The sequence below is a fragment of the Lissotriton helveticus genome, chromosome 4_1 (assembly GCF_964261635.1).
Source record: "Lissotriton helveticus chromosome 4_1, aLisHel1.1, whole genome shotgun sequence".
NCBI lineage: Eukaryota > Metazoa > Chordata > Amphibia > Caudata > Salamandridae > Lissotriton > Lissotriton helveticus.
Window position 1 is genome coordinate 313,118,542 of NC_136063.1, and position 17,822 is coordinate 313,136,363.

At 45.3% G+C, this 17,822-nt stretch overlaps 1 protein-coding gene and 1 pseudogene across 2 annotated transcripts in view; one reads left to right on the plus strand and one right to left on the minus strand.

Moving 5' to 3' along the window:
• TAF2 (TATA-box binding protein associated factor 2) overlaps positions 1 to 17,822 on the plus strand; it is a 658,862-nt gene that overhangs the window by 617,963 nt on the left and 23,077 nt on the right. The gene's annotated exons all lie outside the window — the stretch shown is intronic.
• LOC144828562 (cyclin-dependent kinase 4 pseudogene) lies at positions 9,611 to 10,300 on the minus strand (annotated as a pseudogene).

Below are 17,822 nucleotides of genomic sequence, written 5' to 3' on the forward strand. Positions count from 1 at the left end.
GGGAATACGCCCAAAGCTTTCTTGGAGAAATGGCTTAAAGTAGTAATGGATCCGGATCTATTTTTGCCCTTTTTTGTCACCAAGAGAGACCACAGAGCACTGGTCCCGCATCCCCTCTGGGGGGGGCCTGAGTACGATTGTTGTGAAGCTAATCAAGTACACTGACAATGATGATTTACATAAGTGGGCCCGCAATCATGGAGATCCCGATTGGGGTCCAAACTATTAGGATTTTTCTGGACTATGCACACAGAGTGCAGGAAAAATGTTGATCCTACCTGTTAGTAAAACAGAATCTGCGCAGTCTCATGTGAAATATATGTTACTATACCCTGCCAAGCTCAAGATGCTACACGGCGGACATGCCCACTTTTTTGAACGACTCGAGGAGGTGTGGGAATAGATGGAGACCTGGGCAGGAACAGATGGATCAGAACAGAGAGAATCTACACAGCCTGCCACCCAAGAGAGTAGAAAATGGAGGTTGAGGACAATCAGACTGTGTCGAGCCCAGACGGGGGTCTCTTCCCTGTCCCTCCATTGATTGATGGCTTATACTGCCTAGGGCCAAGAAGAGTAATGTTGAGCTGTGGTCTGCCCACCTGGCAGGCAAGAATACATGACGGTTGGGAAGGGGAATGTTCAAGTGTGGGGGGAGAGCTGCTGGTGTGAGAGAGGCTGCATACTGACCAAAAAGAGGAGTATACTGCAGCGGGTATTAGAAGACAAGGGTATTCAACTGGAGTGGGGGGACGTAACATGCATCATCTTTGTTGTCTGTGCTCTACCTACCATCTATATCTATTTTCTGTTGCCCTCCTATCTATTGTTGCTGCACCTGTGAACTTTGAGTAGCCAACAGGTGCAATAATGAGCTCTTTGGTGGGATTTCCAGGATCACCTGCTCTTCACACTCTAGTCAGAGCTTTTTTAGCCCGGGACAAGAGCAAAGGCACCTGGGTAGCTCTCACATTTTGTTATTTTTTCTTATTAGTTTCAGCTGGTGGTGGGTTCTGCCAGCTGGTTCAGGGTGGAATCAAGAGGAAAGGGGTCATGTCACTAGTTGAAGGGAGTGTTTAAGGTGGATCAAATTGTGGCTCTGCTTATGGGTAAAAAGCACGCACATGTTTTTGGGGGTGTTTATCCAGGAGAGGTGGGGGTGAGTTGGTTACAGAATATTGTTTAAATAACATATTTGACGAGGGGTATAGGGTTCATACTTACGTGAGTCGGTACAAGGTGGGCATTGCACTCCTCCAAGATACCCATTTGATGTTGGCAGAGGCGAAGAAGCTCTGAAAGAAGTTCCAGGAGTTCCCTTTAGATTTCAGGAAACCCATGCTGATGTAGAGGTCAGATATCTATTGCTGACAAGTCAAGACAGTTAGACAGTAGAGATGGATCTCTCCTTAATGTCCACGCACCAAACTGCGATGTCAAGGCGTTCTTTTAATCTGGGTGGGCGATTTTAACCGCATCCTAGATGGAGAGCTGGATCTCTCACCCCGAGATTCCACACTAAATCTGGTATGACGAGCTCCAGGACAAGGGTCATGTCGCAGTTGGACTGTGTAGATCTATGGAGAGCCTTTCACTCCTCTACTCACAATATTTATAGCAGGCTTGACAGGATCTTGCTGTCCCGCTCGCTAGGTGGACTTGGCAGAAAGTTGAGCATCTGGGCCGTTACTTATAGGACCCCTCCCGGGTCCTAATGGACTACATTTGGACCTGGCAGACCCATTTGGTGCTGCCCTGACTCTTCAGTCGTTGCCTCGGAAGCATCACAAGGCAAAGGAATTGGCACAGCTTCAGCGTTAGGATCCGCCGGAAGGTGGTGGAAATGCTGAACTGGAAGCCTGGTGCAAAGTAGGGGAGACACGACATATTCACAAAGAAGGATTACAGACAGCTGCCTCATAAGGAGGGAGAGAAGCCAGGAAAACTGTTAGCCTGGCAGCTGCGTCGGGAATGACCTTCTGGTTCCATCATTGTGCCGGAAGATGGCGAGGGGGAAAGGGCGACAACCCAGACTGCCCTCATCACTGTTCTTAGGCACCACCGGACCACTTTGTACAGACTGGGGAAAGGGCCCGCCTAAAAGGTTAGAGGAGTTTTGAGGGCTGCTGCGACTGCCCAGAATCACAGGAGATCAGCTAGAGACGTTGGAGAGGGACTTGTCAAGGGAAGAAATCATGAATTCATAAAGGATATGACCATGGGAAACTCACCAGGACTGGATGGCCTGCCCTCTGAATGTTAATATATACATTTATGGGAATCATAGCAGACACACTACTGCAAGTATTCCTGGAAGCTGGAGATGGGGGGGGGGCACTCCCACCAACCATGTGTGAGGCAGTCATGGTAATGCTCCCAAAACCGGATTGAAATCCGTGCCTGGTTGCATACCGCCCTTTGTCTATGATGAAGACAGATGTTAAAGTGTTGGCTATGGTGCTGGCAAATAGATGAAGGGTGTGGTGAGCTCCTTGATTCACGAGGATCAGTGCAGGTTTATTTTGGCTGGAAGCACCCTAATCAATAACAGACGGTTGACGGATATCATGAGTTCGGTGCAGGGGACAAAGGAAGTTGTAGTGCTGATAGCTTTAGATATTGAAAAGGCGTTTGATACAGTATACTGGGACTATTCACGGGCAGTCTTAATCAAACTGGGTTTGGCCCCAAGTTCTTAGGTTGGGTCCAACTATTATACATAGGGCTGAATGCTCTAGTCCAGTTGGGAGGATGTACCTCGTAAAATTGGGATATTGAGCAGAGTACTCACTAGGTATGTCCCCTCTCATCTCTCCTATTTGTGCTAGCTAAGGAACCAGTGGCGGAACACCTACATGTTGCGCTGGATGACTGGAAGATGTGATTTGGAACATGTGTGCACACCAATGATGCTCTTTCATATCTGTGCAGTCCTGATGTGGCTGTGCCGCTATTAATGCAGGAGTTGCAGAGATATGAGAGGGTCTCTAGCTTATAAATCAATACGGACAAGTAACTGGCTTTCCCGCTGGCCAGACTGAAGGATAAATTGCGGGATTTCCTTCCAGCGCTAGAGGTACGGTGGGAACTGGACAAGTGCCACTGCTTGGGCATACTGGTGGCCCACACACCGGATAAACAATATGACTACAACATAAGGAGCGCCCTCAAGGGCTTGAGGGGATCGCTGATGTTTTGAAATAAACTGCCGTTATCTATAGCTGGCCTAGTGGCACTTGCAAAAATGGTGGTGGTGGATGTTTGTTTGCCCTGCAGAACATGCCGTGCTGGATACCAAGGAGCTTCGGGTTCTGAAGAGAGACCTTGACCTTGGTGGATTGGGACTTCCGTACCTCGAGCTCTATTACCTCATGGCGCAGCTTCAACACATGGTTGCTTGGTGCACAGTGGACGAAAACTGGGAGCAGAGATTGTTGGTAGAAGACCCTGGGGCAGACAGCCTGGCAGTTAATTTGACGGCAGGACTGCAGCTAGAGTCATCGAGCCTGCATGTGGTCTGTATGGTAGTAAGGGTGTAGGAAAGTGTGATCCGGATGGTACTGTGCAAACCCCCTTCTCCCGGCGGTTGTCGATCTGGTGGCTACCAGCCTTCTTGACATAGACAAGCGTATGTTCATGGCGAGATGGCAAGCCGGGGGGATGCAAACTGCTGGGGGATCTTTATCCAGGTAATCACTGTAGTTTTCTTTAATGTAAATGCATTTTATTGTTTGATCAGCCAAGAACAAGTCATTTATCAGATTTTATTACAATGACACTCAGGAACATTGGGAATTATCCGTATCATAAGTACAGTTAACATATACATAGCGTGTCTGTACGCAGCAGAGAAGATAGATAGTTTAATTAAATACGCATTATGAGAATGTAGTTGGCAATGCAAAACTAGATATAACACGTTTTTTTCAAAACACCCCCCCCCCCCAAAAAAAACCCGCTCAAAGAAAAGAAACGTGCGTCATGACCAATGTCCCCTCTAATTTTATTCCTCTGTGTGCGGCAGTGTAAGCCCTGTGTGCGCTGCAGCCAAGGCTATGTGCGCCTGTAACCAAACCGCGTGTGTGCGTGCAGCGCCAAATATCACTCCAAACTTTTCTTTAAAAAAGTGAAGACAATGCATTTCCACACATGCAGTGCCACGAGAAGGGTCATAAGGTACAATACAGTTTTAAAAGCATCAGCTGCCGCATTCCTTGCCACCAACAATTTTCAGGCAAACACAGGGGCGGCTGGTGACATTTGAAAGTGGTGGGCGTAAACTAATTTGCATATTGCACCGCAGCGAGCGAGCCCGAACCACCTTGCATCCATCCATACATCATTCATGCATCCACCCACCCACCCATCCTGCATCCATACATCATTCATTCATGCATCCACCCATCCATCCACCCATCCATTCTGCATCCATCCTGCATCCATCATTCATGCATCTACCCACCCAGCATCCATCCTGCATCCATCATTCATTCATGCATCCACCCATCCATCCACCAATTCTGCATCCATCCTGCATCCATCATTCATTCATGCATCCACCCATCCATCCTGCAGCCATCATTCATTCATGCATCCATCCACCCATCCATCCATCCATCCTGCATCCATCATTCATGCATCCATCCATCCACCCATCCATCCATCCACCCATCCACCCATCCACCCATCCATCCTGCATCCATCATTCATGCATCCACCCATCCATCCTGCATCCATCATTCATTCATGCACCCATCCATCCTGCATCCATCATTCATTCATGCATCCTCCCACCCATCCATCCACCCACCCATCATCCAACCTGCATCCATTCATGCATCCACCCATCCACCCACCCATCCATCCATCCACCCATCCATCCTGCACCCATCCAGCATCCATCCTGCATCCATCCACCCATCCATCCTGCATCCATCATTCATTCATGCATCCACCCATCCATTCATGCATGCATCCATCCATCCACCCATCCACCCATCATTCATCCTACATCCATTCATGCATCCACCCACCCATCCACCCATCATCCATCCATCATTCATGTATTTTTATGACCATATAACTTGCACACAGCTTGTCAGTGTTCAATACCAGTCTCGAACCTTGTACTCCAGCACCAATGATACATGATTAATATTAATTGTTTTTAAAACATGTATTTATTCGACACCAATTTCACACCTTAGTCGGAACATCATTTTTATTTGTTTTTTAAAATATCTATTTATTTAACACCAAAGTAAGTCATGTATACATTTTTATGGCTCGATAAGAGGCTCGAACCTGGTTTCCCAGCACCAAAGTCAGCCCCACTAACCGTCAGACCACATCCTCTCCCCTTTGGTGTGGCCCTGAAGTTTTGAAGGTACATATTCACACCAAAGTCATGTATACATTTTTACAACTTCACACCAAAATCGGAACATACATATTGAGCCCAAAGTCATGTATACATTTCTACAACTGAACTACACACCAAAATGGGAATCCCCGCTTTCTCCCATGCGAGCTCATTTTGTAATGCGCTGATAGTCACTAAAGAGGGCAGCGTCTGATGCTGCATGGACTTAGGAGGCTGTACTCTGCAGTGTGAGGTGGTGCCTGAGATGCTGAGGACTTAGCGAATTTATGTTTATGTTATGTTATGTTATGTTATGTTATGTTTATGCACCTCCCGTGACACGCCTCGCCGCTCTCTGCATTGGCAGACACGGCGAAGGAGCCACGGGCACGCTTTGTGACTGCTAAGAGGTCGCTTTATTGTCGAGGCAGAACAGTGCTAACTTTTGTGCTCCAAACTTGAGTCCTTACTTTTCCCGACCACTGTTCCATGAAATAGGCCCACACAAGAGGCAGGAGCACCATAGTGCACATTCATTATTTATGTGGCGGTGATGGGGTTCGGCGGGGCCGTATCCTAGCACTCTGAATTCTGATCATACCTGAGTTGAGTGTGAACGCCGGGTCTCCCTGGCCGAGCGGTTCCTTCGGTACTTGTGGTATTCCTGGGTCCGGTCAGGTCAGAGGTCAAATCTTCAATCAAACCCCATACAGAGGCCGCAGTACGAGGGAGGGAGAGAGAGCTCTGCCCCCCCAGACAGGGGGTTATGTACCCGGGCTATGTATTGACCAGCCAATCCTGGCGCTGTATGCAGTGCCAGGATTGGCTGGGGGGGCACCATGACTCCTCGCCCAGTCGCCCTGTGTAACCCGGGGGCTGCGGCCCGCCCCCTGGTCCTCTCTTCAAGGGGGAATTCACAGGAGAACGATCTGCGCATGCGCGGGCATGTTTGTGCCCAAAAATACACTTGCGCAGCTGCAGCAGGCCCATCCCCCGCCCCCTGCACACTCCGGGAAAGTCGGGTGTCTCCCGGTTTCCCGGCCGGCAGATAGCGCAATTTTTTTAAATATTTGTATTTGGCTTTTAGTGACGACGCGGTAGGTCCATGGGGCTTAGTGGGGCTACGCCCCAATGGACGCACCGCACCTGGGCAAACTTAAAAATATCAAGATAACTCTGGGGATTGATGGACCTGCTACTGAGAGATTGAAGTTTTGTCTAGTGGAATTTTTAATTCATCATCATAAAGTAGCGCTGGAGGTTAAGATGCCTGATGCAAAGCAGGTGAACAATGCAGATCAGAAATTGCATACAATGTAAATTGGTCCGTTCTTTACTGCTTCAGTGAGAGAGCCCCTTTTGTAACTTGCTGTTTATGAGTTTAAATCCTAATATAGAACAGTGAGCTATTAAGTAGCAACAAAGAACTGCATACAAACTGCAAGGTATAGATTAGAGCATTATGATTTTTCCCCTCAGTCTTTCATTATCCTAATGTTGCAAAAAGGTTTCACTTAGGTAGAAATCAATTCTTATTAGTAAAACCAACCCCCCACCATGGTGTTACGTTTTAAATTCTCAGTGTGGGCTTCTTCAGGCCAAGCACTTTTAAACTATACTGTCTACCAGTATGCATGACTTGTGACTCCTACACCTTGTAGTTCTCTGTCTGGTGTAACATATACTATTCATTGATTTACACACTATGATTTAGTGTCTCTGTGTAATGTCATGTGATGTAAAGTGCTTACACCTTACACTGGTATGAGTGGCGCTACTAAACAAAATAAATTCATCAGAGAGAGCGGTTATGGAGACTTGAGGGCACTGTTAAAGGGTGGCAGAGTTGGTCACTGGGCACGCCAACAGACATTGTCCCACCGGGCGCCACCAGCATAATCAGGGCTTTAAGTGGGCCCGGTCTTGCAGGTGCTCAGCCCCGGTAGTTCAAAAAAGCAGGTGCTGAGATGGGTCCCTATCGGGCTCTGTGTTTAGGCCATGACACACTGGCTACTCACTGCATGCCGGTGTCTTTGCAGCGCTGTGGTTTGGTAAAGAGACACATTCAACTGCATGAAGCCTGCAGCTGGTTTGTAAAACTCCTGATCTGTTAGTTCTGTTTATTTCACACTTCACAACCTGTCCATGGCCAGGCTTGTGGGATGAGTGGTATGAAGTGGTAACAAAATACTCCCAAAGAAAGGATTTCTTAATAATGTATAGTCAGTCATTGATGGAATAATTCTGTGCCTAAAACTTGATTGTCATTTGTATCCATCATTGCAATGACAGATCACACAATATTCCCTCCTTAGTCTTAAATGCTTTACCAGATTGCAACAAACCTATTTATTATCCCAAAATTATCACGTCTTTATGACACAAATACCAACCCCTTGTCAACATTTTAATTTGGTGTAAAGGTCAGACATGATACTGATTCAGCACTTTAAGCAAAATAATCTATTCTTGTTTTTAACGTCACCTCAAAGGCTAGGGTGCAGGTGCACAGGAACATGTACTGTCCATGCAGAGAAACCTCAGGCCTACTTTTGAAAGGATGCTAGTAGCACCATGTGGGAACTGCTGGTGCCATCTGTGATTATACTGCCCTGTAGGCATTAATTGCAAAGTCAGATCAATTACTGCCACCTCTCCCTGAGCCCCCAAGAGCTCGCACCCAGAGAGGACTCACTAATTTTTTCATCTACACCGTGGTGTACAGCAGGGTAGGTCTAAAATTGTAAGCTGACGTATTACTTCATGCATTTTTCAGGTCTATTCAACATTCCTTGATAGGCAGAGTTCAGGCCATGCCCTTAATTTTGTTGGCCATAGAGGCCCCCCCCCAATTTTGTCATCCCACTTAAAGCCCTGCTCATAATTACACTGTAAAGGTGTAAAATTGCAACCATGAATCAATAGCATCTACATACATTTACCACATATCTCTTTTTTTTTGTAACTAAAGCAGGAAAACAATTTATTAAGAACTAGTTTTGCATAATTCTACGTAGAAAGATTGCAATCCCTGATCCTGGACATCTTGCTATTTGTTTTCTCAGGAGGCTCCCACATCTTCATAAAAGACTCTTGGTGAAACCATTGTCCACAGACACGATCAACTTCAACACAAAGTAAACCCTGTGAAAGAGAAGAGCGCTTTGAGCAGAGGTGTAGTGAAACCAGTCCAATCTTGTGCATTTAGCATGATGCATAACATTTCTCCAAGGCAGTGACGAGGGTACAATTGCTGTAACCAATGGTATCCTTGATACAATATAAACTTCTGATCCAAGTTCAAGGCCACCTTGTAAAGGTGAAACCAGGCTGAATTATTTCGCAGTGCACGGGACGTATGACCTTCAGGCAATATTGTCCATTTGAGGGGCATTTGGTGCGGAGAATTCAGGGATATACAGTAGTAACTCCTCGTTATGCTCACAGTACTTTCTTGTGCGCTCCAGTCGTAACAATGTAATTTCCTATGGCAGTGCCTATTTAGAGTCAACAAAATAGAAAACAGCCTCATCCAAAAGCACTGGCTATGACACGTGGATGAGGCAGCATAGAAAATGTAAATGAAAGGCCATCTCCACCACTGTAAAACTTCCTTTTACCAGATAAATAGAACGTTGCCCTGACCTCAGGTGAATGTAAAAGTAGGAAATAATCCCAATCTTTTTGACAGGAATTATTTTTTTAATGAGAAAAATAAACACCGTTCTTGGTGAAAATGGAACACGACCCCCCCACGTGCCAAGAATCCCCTTTCACGAAATAATGACGATTTAGCTCCTCTACAGTAATCTCAAGGTTTCTCAGCATCTAAACGTGACTGGCCGAGACCGGATGTGCAGTCTAAAAACACGCAATCCGAAACTCCTTTTTTTGAGCTCCCAAACATGCCTTTACAACTGCATAGGAATTCCAGCTCCAGTCCTATAGATTTACCTGTACTGAAACTCTGTAAATGCAGGACAGGTTGTTGATCCTATATTCCACCATAAAAGGGTCTAAGTAGGAATGGACAGGTGCTTGGAATCGCGATCCATTTTCACCAGGAACAACTTTTCTGCTTAAAAGCACAACCCGAAAACGAGTTTGGGGTGTTTCTGCTATATTCATAATAGAGGGTCCCCAGGTTCCTACACTATGTGTGGCTGCAGGCACAACCGGGAGAAGCTATCCTTTAAAACTCATAAAAATTACATCAGTATTGATGTGAAGAAAAACTGAGATCATCTCGCTGCAGGCATTCTAAAAGGTCGGGGTATGGTTAGGCGAGGCTGTACTTCTTTGTGCAATGTAACATCCGTTCCTCAGTCTCCATTTTGGGACCAGGCACCTGACAGATCAGAGGTGCTGTCTTTGGAACAAGTGGAGCTCCGGTCCATTAAGTAAGAGTGACGAAGAGCTTTGAAAGCCGATATCCGTTTGTGAGGGTTAAAGGTCAGCATGTCCAGAAGTAACTGAGCACCCGTCTTGTCAATTTCTGACACAAACTTTTCTACAGGTTGAAATGCTTGTGGCATAAAGGCACATCGTGGTAAATTCACATCTGCTGACCAATCCTCCTCTGGAGGCAATCCAATCATATAAAAAATCTTGCCCAACTGGTCCACCTCGGAGTTCCCGCAGAATAGAGTTTCCGTCGGAACATCTCGGCAAATATACAGCCCACACTCCACATGTGCACTGGGGTTGCATATGTTGCCTGGAGCAGTACTTCAGGTGCTCTGTACCATAGAGTGACCACCACAGGAGTGAGAGCCATCTGACAGCTGTAGATTCGAGCCAGCCCAAAGTCCGCCAGCTTCACTTGCCCGCTGCTGGTAACCAGGATATTCTCTGGCTTCAGATCACGATGCACAATGCAGTTTGAGTGCAGAAAATCCAGACCGCTGAGGAACTGCCTCATTAGATCCTTAATAGTATCCTGAGGCAGCCCTAGTGCTGGTGCTTTATCCAGGTAGGTAGAAGAAGAGGAGAGGCAGAGGGGAACCAGCCATGCGATGGAAATGGCTGCGAGCAGCCTCTCCTCTCAATAAAAGGAAGATTGCCTACTGACCAGCTAAAGGGGTCCAGCTGTGGAGGTCTCGCGTTCACAAGGGTCAGCATGGCGAAGGAAGTCCAAGCAAAGTATGAACCTGTGGCGGAAATTGGAGTTGTTGCCTATGGCGTGGTGTACAAGGCCCGAGACCTGTAGAGTGGGAAGTTTGTTGCACTGAAAAATGTTCGCGTTCAGACTAATGAAAATGGACTTCCCCTTTCAACAGTACGAGAGGTGGCTCTGCTGAAGCGCCTGGAGCATTTTGACCACCCCAATATTGTCAGGTTAATGGATGTTTGTGCCACAGCCCGAACAGACCGAGAAACCAAGGTGACGTTGGTGTTTGAGCATGTGGATCAGGACCTTACCACATATCTCTGATTGAAATTTTCGTACAGTACACTGTATGTATCCAGCTGAGAGCTTTATAAGTTTTCAGTCAGATTGGATCCCCCATTTCATATTTGTGATAGAACCTGTGTGTATATCTTTTGATGCAGATGATACTGTGAACCTGGATGATGAGCGAGAAAGGGAAAAATATGTCAATTTAAAAGTGCCTGGTAATTTGTACACTGTACACTAAAATTATAAAAACGTCCTACATAGCAATATGAAACCTTGGCAGCTATGTTGTTGCATTTCTATTCTTGATAGAGCTGGGATGCAGGGTAATTTTGTGCCTTTGTTAAAGTTTTCATGTTTAATCGCAGCACCCATAATGAGCTGCAATTAACATGTAAACTTTAACAAATGCACACAATCACCCTGCTGCCCCGCTCTATTAAGAAAAGAAAAGTAGCAAGACTACAAACACAGTGTGTGCGTTCAGGGGATTCTGAAAGCTCACGCCGTGTTTGTAGACTTGCTGAATTTCGTTTGTCACTAAAGCCCGGCTGCGGGGCAGATTGTGAGCTTTTGTGAAAGTTTTCATGTTAATTGTAGCTCGTGACTGGCGTTGTAATCAACATGAATACTTAAACAAAAGCACATAATCTAACCGCAGCCACGCTCTTTAAACAAAAGAATGCAGCAAGCGCAAGAGCCAATTGCTGGTGAATGCTTGCCCTCCATAATCCAACGAGCCTCAAGAGACACACTTACCTGCAGCTCCTTTGTGTCCTCTTCACTGTGGCATCTTCCTCCTCAACCAGGAAATGGCCATTTTGTGTGCCGCTTGCCTGTTAAAAGCAGCTGCACAAACTCTCTTGTGGGGTGTTCTTTGTGTGCGCGTTGCACACACAGCACTGCGTGCTCTGGGGTCAGAGGTGCACGCTCGTTCACCTTACAGGGAACAGTGGTCATGATGTAGTTACACAATTAGAGTAGTGCGGGTCCCTGTGTTGGAATAGTCAAGGCAAATATACAACTTGTCAATGTTGTTGGGCATGGGAAACGCTAGGAGTGGAAGATCGGATCTGGGCAGCCAACAATCAACAGCAGCCCAACAGTCAATGTCTTCTCCTTGAGCCCTGTAGAGCTCCAACACTGCATTCCATTCCATGACTACGAGCTGTTTGCGCAGCACTCGGTATTCTTCCCTGCGTAGCGATGTGCTTTGCTTTCAGCAGAGTTCCATCACCAGATCTCATCTCGCCAACTAGCCATCAATGGCGCAGTTGACGTCTTCATGCGGTGTGTGATCTGCCGCTTGGCCAGAAGAAGCGCCAAGTCCACAAAGCGTGTTTCATTCTTTAATGATTTGGGTTTAGGGTAGAGTCCTAATATACAGTGCTCCACTGTGCCTAGTGTATTCATCCTGTAAGAGACTCAAGGAATTCTCTAACTTCCTCACAATAAGGGAGCTGTATGGGTAATAACCACAACATATGTAATAAGTTTGCTTCCTCAGTGTCACTGGATGGGCACACGGATGGGAGTGTAGGGAAGATCTTGTGTAATTTGGAGGGTGTCCCTGTGCAACAGTGAAAGTGAAAACTGGATGAACTTGAACCGCGTGTTGTGGGGTATTAAACTTGGATTTTCTACAGAAAAACTCCTTTCCTTGTAATGGAGTATGCGGCCAAGGTCTGTTTCCCATTGAGTCCTCAGGGGAATAAGTGAAACGTGCAAGTGGGAGCCCATAAAGAGCCATTTGACTAAGTGTGTACCAGTTCTCATATCGTTTACGGCTTGAATAAATGCATGTATTGTGAGCTCCGAGACCATCGGTGACCAGTGTTTACGGACATAGCGTATAATGTTTACGTATGTAATGAAGAGAGTCACAGGCAGCCCGTGGAGTTGTATAAAGTCCTGATGGCTCAAAAGCAGGCCGTCTTCAAAGATATCACCAACGATGGTAACCCCCACCGCCTCCCACGGTGCCAATCTCGCCAACGTGAGTGCCCAGTGGGGTAGGCAGTCCGTACAAAGGCACATTCGCGGCATAAGACATAGTGTTTTGTGTGGTACGAAGTAGAGGAAGTGCAGGGGAGCGTGCAACTCCTGGCAGCAGCAGTTTATGTAACTGACCAGTGTACAATGTAGGGTGTCCATAGCCGATTTCCTGTAAATGTATCCCTCAAGCCAGGGGAAGAGCCATTGCAATTGGACAGCAAAACATTAAGACCGAAAGTCAGGGGCTCCCAGTCCGCCACCGTCCGTAGGTAGTTTGTGATTTTTTTTAAGGCTAACACGCCATCTACCTGGGCCCCAAATTAGGTCCAGTAAGAGGGAATCGAGGGCGCCATTGAATAAGTACTGGTAGATTAACAAAATAATTAAGCAATTTGGGCTGTATAACCATTTTTTAAAGGGCTAGGTGGCCTGTCACCAACAGGGGTAGTGTGACCAAAAACTTTGCATGCGCCCTAGCGCGAAAATAGCCTTAAGTAGGTTCCCTTCTAATAAGTCAGTAGGAGAGCTATAGACCTGAATGCCTAAATAGCGGAATGTATGTTGTACAAGTGGTACGGTCTGCGCACTCATGTCAGTGGTGTCATGCTGGATAGTGTCCTGAGAGGAGAATGCATAAGATTTTGCATGGTTGATTTGGAGGCCGGACAAGGCCCCCGAATGACCGCAGTGATCGGCGTAAGATCCATAATTCAGGTTATGGGTATTGACAAGCATGTTGTTGGCGTATAAGGAGTTTGCATGTGCCTGGGGGCCTCTAACAAGGCCTCCTGCCGACGTTATTGTGCCAGAGGCTCCATAGTTAGACTGAACAACAACGTTGATAATGGGCATCCCTGGAGTGTACCTCTACCTATTGTGTACTCCACGGTGATGTATGCACCTGTTTTGGCCCTTGCAGTGGGAACTGCATGTAATAGTTTAACACAGTTAATAAAGACTGAGGTATATTGTAGATCTGCAGAACTGTAAACATATACTCCCAATCAAAACCCTGTTGGGTATCCAAAGACGGACATCTGGCGTTGGGGAAGATATTGTGTGCTGTTTCCATTACCCAATATAGTTGTCTAATATTAAGTGATGTCCTCTGGCATGGGATAAAGCCACATTGATCTACATGGATCAGGCCTGAAAGCAAAGGGAGTAATCTGCATGCCAATACTTTGCTAAGAATTTTATATTAAATAGTTTGAAGGGAGAGTGGTCTATACGAGGACAGATCATCAGAGGCTCAGCTAGACTTAAGCCGGGAGGTGACAAGGGCTTGTTTGGTGGTCGGAGGCAATGTTCCTGCCTCCATGGAAGCACTACTTATTTTTTCAAGTTTCGGAACCAGTTGGGAGGTAAAGGTAGAGTCAATTTTGATGGGCAAGCTGTCCATGCCAGGCGTTTTATGGTGTGCCATCTCCTTTATGGCGTTCTGTAATTCCCCAGAGGAGCTTCTACTGTCTCACACTCCGTCAGCGTGATCCAGGGGGGTCTCAGATTGCTCTGGAAAGCATCCCTATCTGGGACAGGTGGGGTGGGTCGGGATCTGTAGAGCTCATTATAGTAGGAGCGGAAAGCCTAATTTATGTCCACCTGTGTGGTATAGGATACCCCAGAAGTATATACAACTTTCCGGATCGGGGTAGGAGACATTGGTTGACATATCATGCGAGACAGTAATGTTCCTGCACTATCTCCCTCGAAGTGCATCCTCTGTGTATATGATTTATGGTCAAGGAGCCTCAGCTACTTTAGGAGCTCAACATGTTCTATTCTAGTGTTCTAAAGTTCTCCTAGTTGTGTGGGGTCATGTGCTGCCGCATGTTCAAGTGGTCCCAACCATGTTTAAACATGCTGTAATTCTTGGAGACCTTGCGCCCGTTGTAGTATCTATGGACACCCCCCGCTCCCTTATCACCACGTTAAATGCTACCCACTCAATAAGTCCTGGGGAGATGCCATTCAGACCTCGCAAATGCACGTCACACAGGTCGACATGGCCTGGAAGCGTGATCCTGGATACGTCTTTGAGAGGTGTGCTTGAGAGTGTGGAGCGGTTTGCTATTCGGTATGGGGCCCAGATCTGGATGTTCCTATGTGCTTCTCAATGTGCTCTTAATATTTAAGCTTATACATTGATGGGAAAAGTAAGCCTTGTCTTTGGCTCCCTCTAGAGCAACTGTTTCTTGCTGAAGTTTGATTTTGTGATTGGTTTACGAAACCTACAACAAAAGATTTTAAAAATCCAGAAACAAAGCCATATTCACTTCAGCAAAAGGGTCGGTTTAGAGAAGCAGTATTTCCTCCCTCCTTCTGTTGTCCCACATGTCCCCATCATTCCCATGGTTATCTGCTTACACTCAAAGTAATTTTTTGTATTAAAGAATAACAGAAGAGAATCCAGGACCTTTTTGAGTTCAATCAAGAAAGATTATATAGGATATATAGGATTATATAGGATGCTGGAACTACACTTGGTAGGTGTCTCCTTACAGGAAAGAGCTTTTCTATCCACAATTGGACAGCAAGATAGCAGGTCTTCCTGTTGATACTTTGACACAGTTACTTGTGATGCATAGTAGAGATTTGCGGCTACCTGCTTAGCTTGAAGACAGCCCTCCTGATGTCCGTGAAAAGGAATGCATATGGGCAATTGAATTTGCGCAATAACTTTAATTGTCATTAGTCACTGAACCAGCTACCTACTTTGAGCAATTGGGATTCTGTTGTCAAAGCAAATGAAACTCTCAACCCAGAAGAAAATCAGTTTGTTGTTGAATTGTTAAAATTCCCCCAAAACATCTTTACCAATCTGAATGATAGAATACTCAAGACAGTGATTCATTCTACATATTTTATCGTCTTGTCAGGACCTTCCTGAGTTTTTTTTCTTGTGCGCTTTGCCCACCACACAACAAGCAAAAACTGCCAGTGAGCTCCGGGAATGGCAGCTGTTAGAGAACTTGATCATTGTCTTCCCCCAGATGTATTTTCTTTGCATTGGTGTTTATCATAGGTATACCTATTAATATTTTTTCAACAATAAGAAGGTACACCAGTAAAGAAGCCCATGTTTAATCAGATTTTTCCATCATCTTCTCTATTAGTAATATATACCATATAAATTAAAAGCCAGCCAACGCGTTTTGTTCCATTGAACATAAGAAGAAGAGTGTTTCCTAATAGGTGGTGATATTGTACCACAAATGGCATACATGAATTCCACACAACATTGCTCTTGAGCTCTGATGAAGTTCCTTTGTAACATGGAACGCAACCCGTTGGCTGGATTTTAACTTATATACTATATATTTATAATAAAGAAGATGATGGAACAATCAGATTAAACATGAACTTCTTTCCTGGTGCGCCTTCCTATTGTTGAATTGTTTTTATCTGGTTCTCAGTGGCACCTAACAGCGGCAAGTGCCGGAAGAATTGTGCAGGGGACACCTATTTTGATGTATTTGGATTGAGGTGCAGCATTAACAGCCCGCCGCTGAAGTTTTGTCTGTGTATACCTATTAATATTGTTTAACTTTAGGGATATGGTTCTGAAGGTGGCAGGCACTATTTCCTATTGAATATTTTATCCTGGGATGAGAGAAGTTGACTAAAAAGGTTGCAGTATTCGCATGGGCTGAGGACAGGTCTCTTGAGCCTTGGCATACTAGAGATCCATGTGTTCATATAACTATGTGCAGGATAAGGTTATTCAGTAATGAAAATCTCTTAGTCTATTAATCTGTCCCTCTGGTCACAAGGTGGGTGAGTGGCATCATGTATTGTTGTACATCTGGATAATTGAGGGCACCATCAGCACAGGGAGTCATAGTCTCTGAAACAGCTGTGATTTTACATCGTTCAACTCTTTTTTGGCATTTACTCTAACATTGTTGTGGTTAAACTTTTTCTGATAGATACTGCTACTAGCAGATTACTTACCTCATGAATCCTTCTCATCCTCCAAATTAGATTGGGAAATTGCAGTTGCTCCCTAGCACCAACAGAACAGGTGGCACTGCAGGGCTCCAGCTCTAGAACAGTCTTAGGACATGTTGTCATGGAGCCATATAAAGCGCTTTTGTGCGTGTTGATATCAGTGCTTTTTCACCCACCCTTGAAACACATATCCAGTTTCCTTTTGTTTTTAACTTTTTCTAAAATGCATTTGAGAATATACTATTAGGGTGATGATGTCTCCTGAAATTTCAGACTTCAAGCAGTGTCGCACTTGCAGAAGAAAGGGAAGTTGGGAAAAAAGCACGATAAAAAAGCAGGGAGGAAGGGAAAGAGAAATTAATGCAGAGAGAGGAAAGAATAGACAAGCAGTGTCGCACTTGCAGAAGAAAGGGAAGTTGGGAAAAAAGCACGATAAAAAAAACAGGGAGGAAGGGAAAGAGAAATTAATGCAGAGAGAGGAAAGAATAGAGGAATGGAGACAGGAAGTAGGGAATAGAGCAATGAAGGGAGAAAGGAATAAAGGAAGCAAAGAAAGCTAGATGTGGAGGGCGAAAGAAAGAGAAAAGGTAGAAAAGATTAGAGGAAGAAAAAGGATGAGATAGAAAATGAGAAGGACATTAGAAGAAAGAAAGGGGCAGAAAGACAAAAAGAAAGACTGAAAAGGTAGAAAAGACTATGTGCGAGAGGAGTAACAGAAAATAAAAAAGGAAAAAAGGAAAGAAGGAAAAGGAAGAAAAGGAAAGGAGTAAGCAAAGGAAATGAGATAAAGGAGGACAAATAAGAGGATATTACATTTGGAAAGGTGAGCAAGATGAAATCAAGGGGAAAAACAAGGAAAACAGAAACACAACAAAAAAGTCGGAAAGAAAGGCAGAGAGAGAATGAAATAAAGGAGAGAAAGAAAAAAATTTAAACGTAGTGCAACTGTGTGAAGTTAAGTTCATGGAGGCAATATTTTTTAATGGTGAATGTTTACAGCAGCTTACTGTAAACCGATGCGTTGACTATTTTCATGCATTTCAGCAGCCCTGTTAACTAGGTGCAATGCTCAGTGGAGCAGTTGTTGATATCAGAATCTCTTGCTGCATTCCCGAA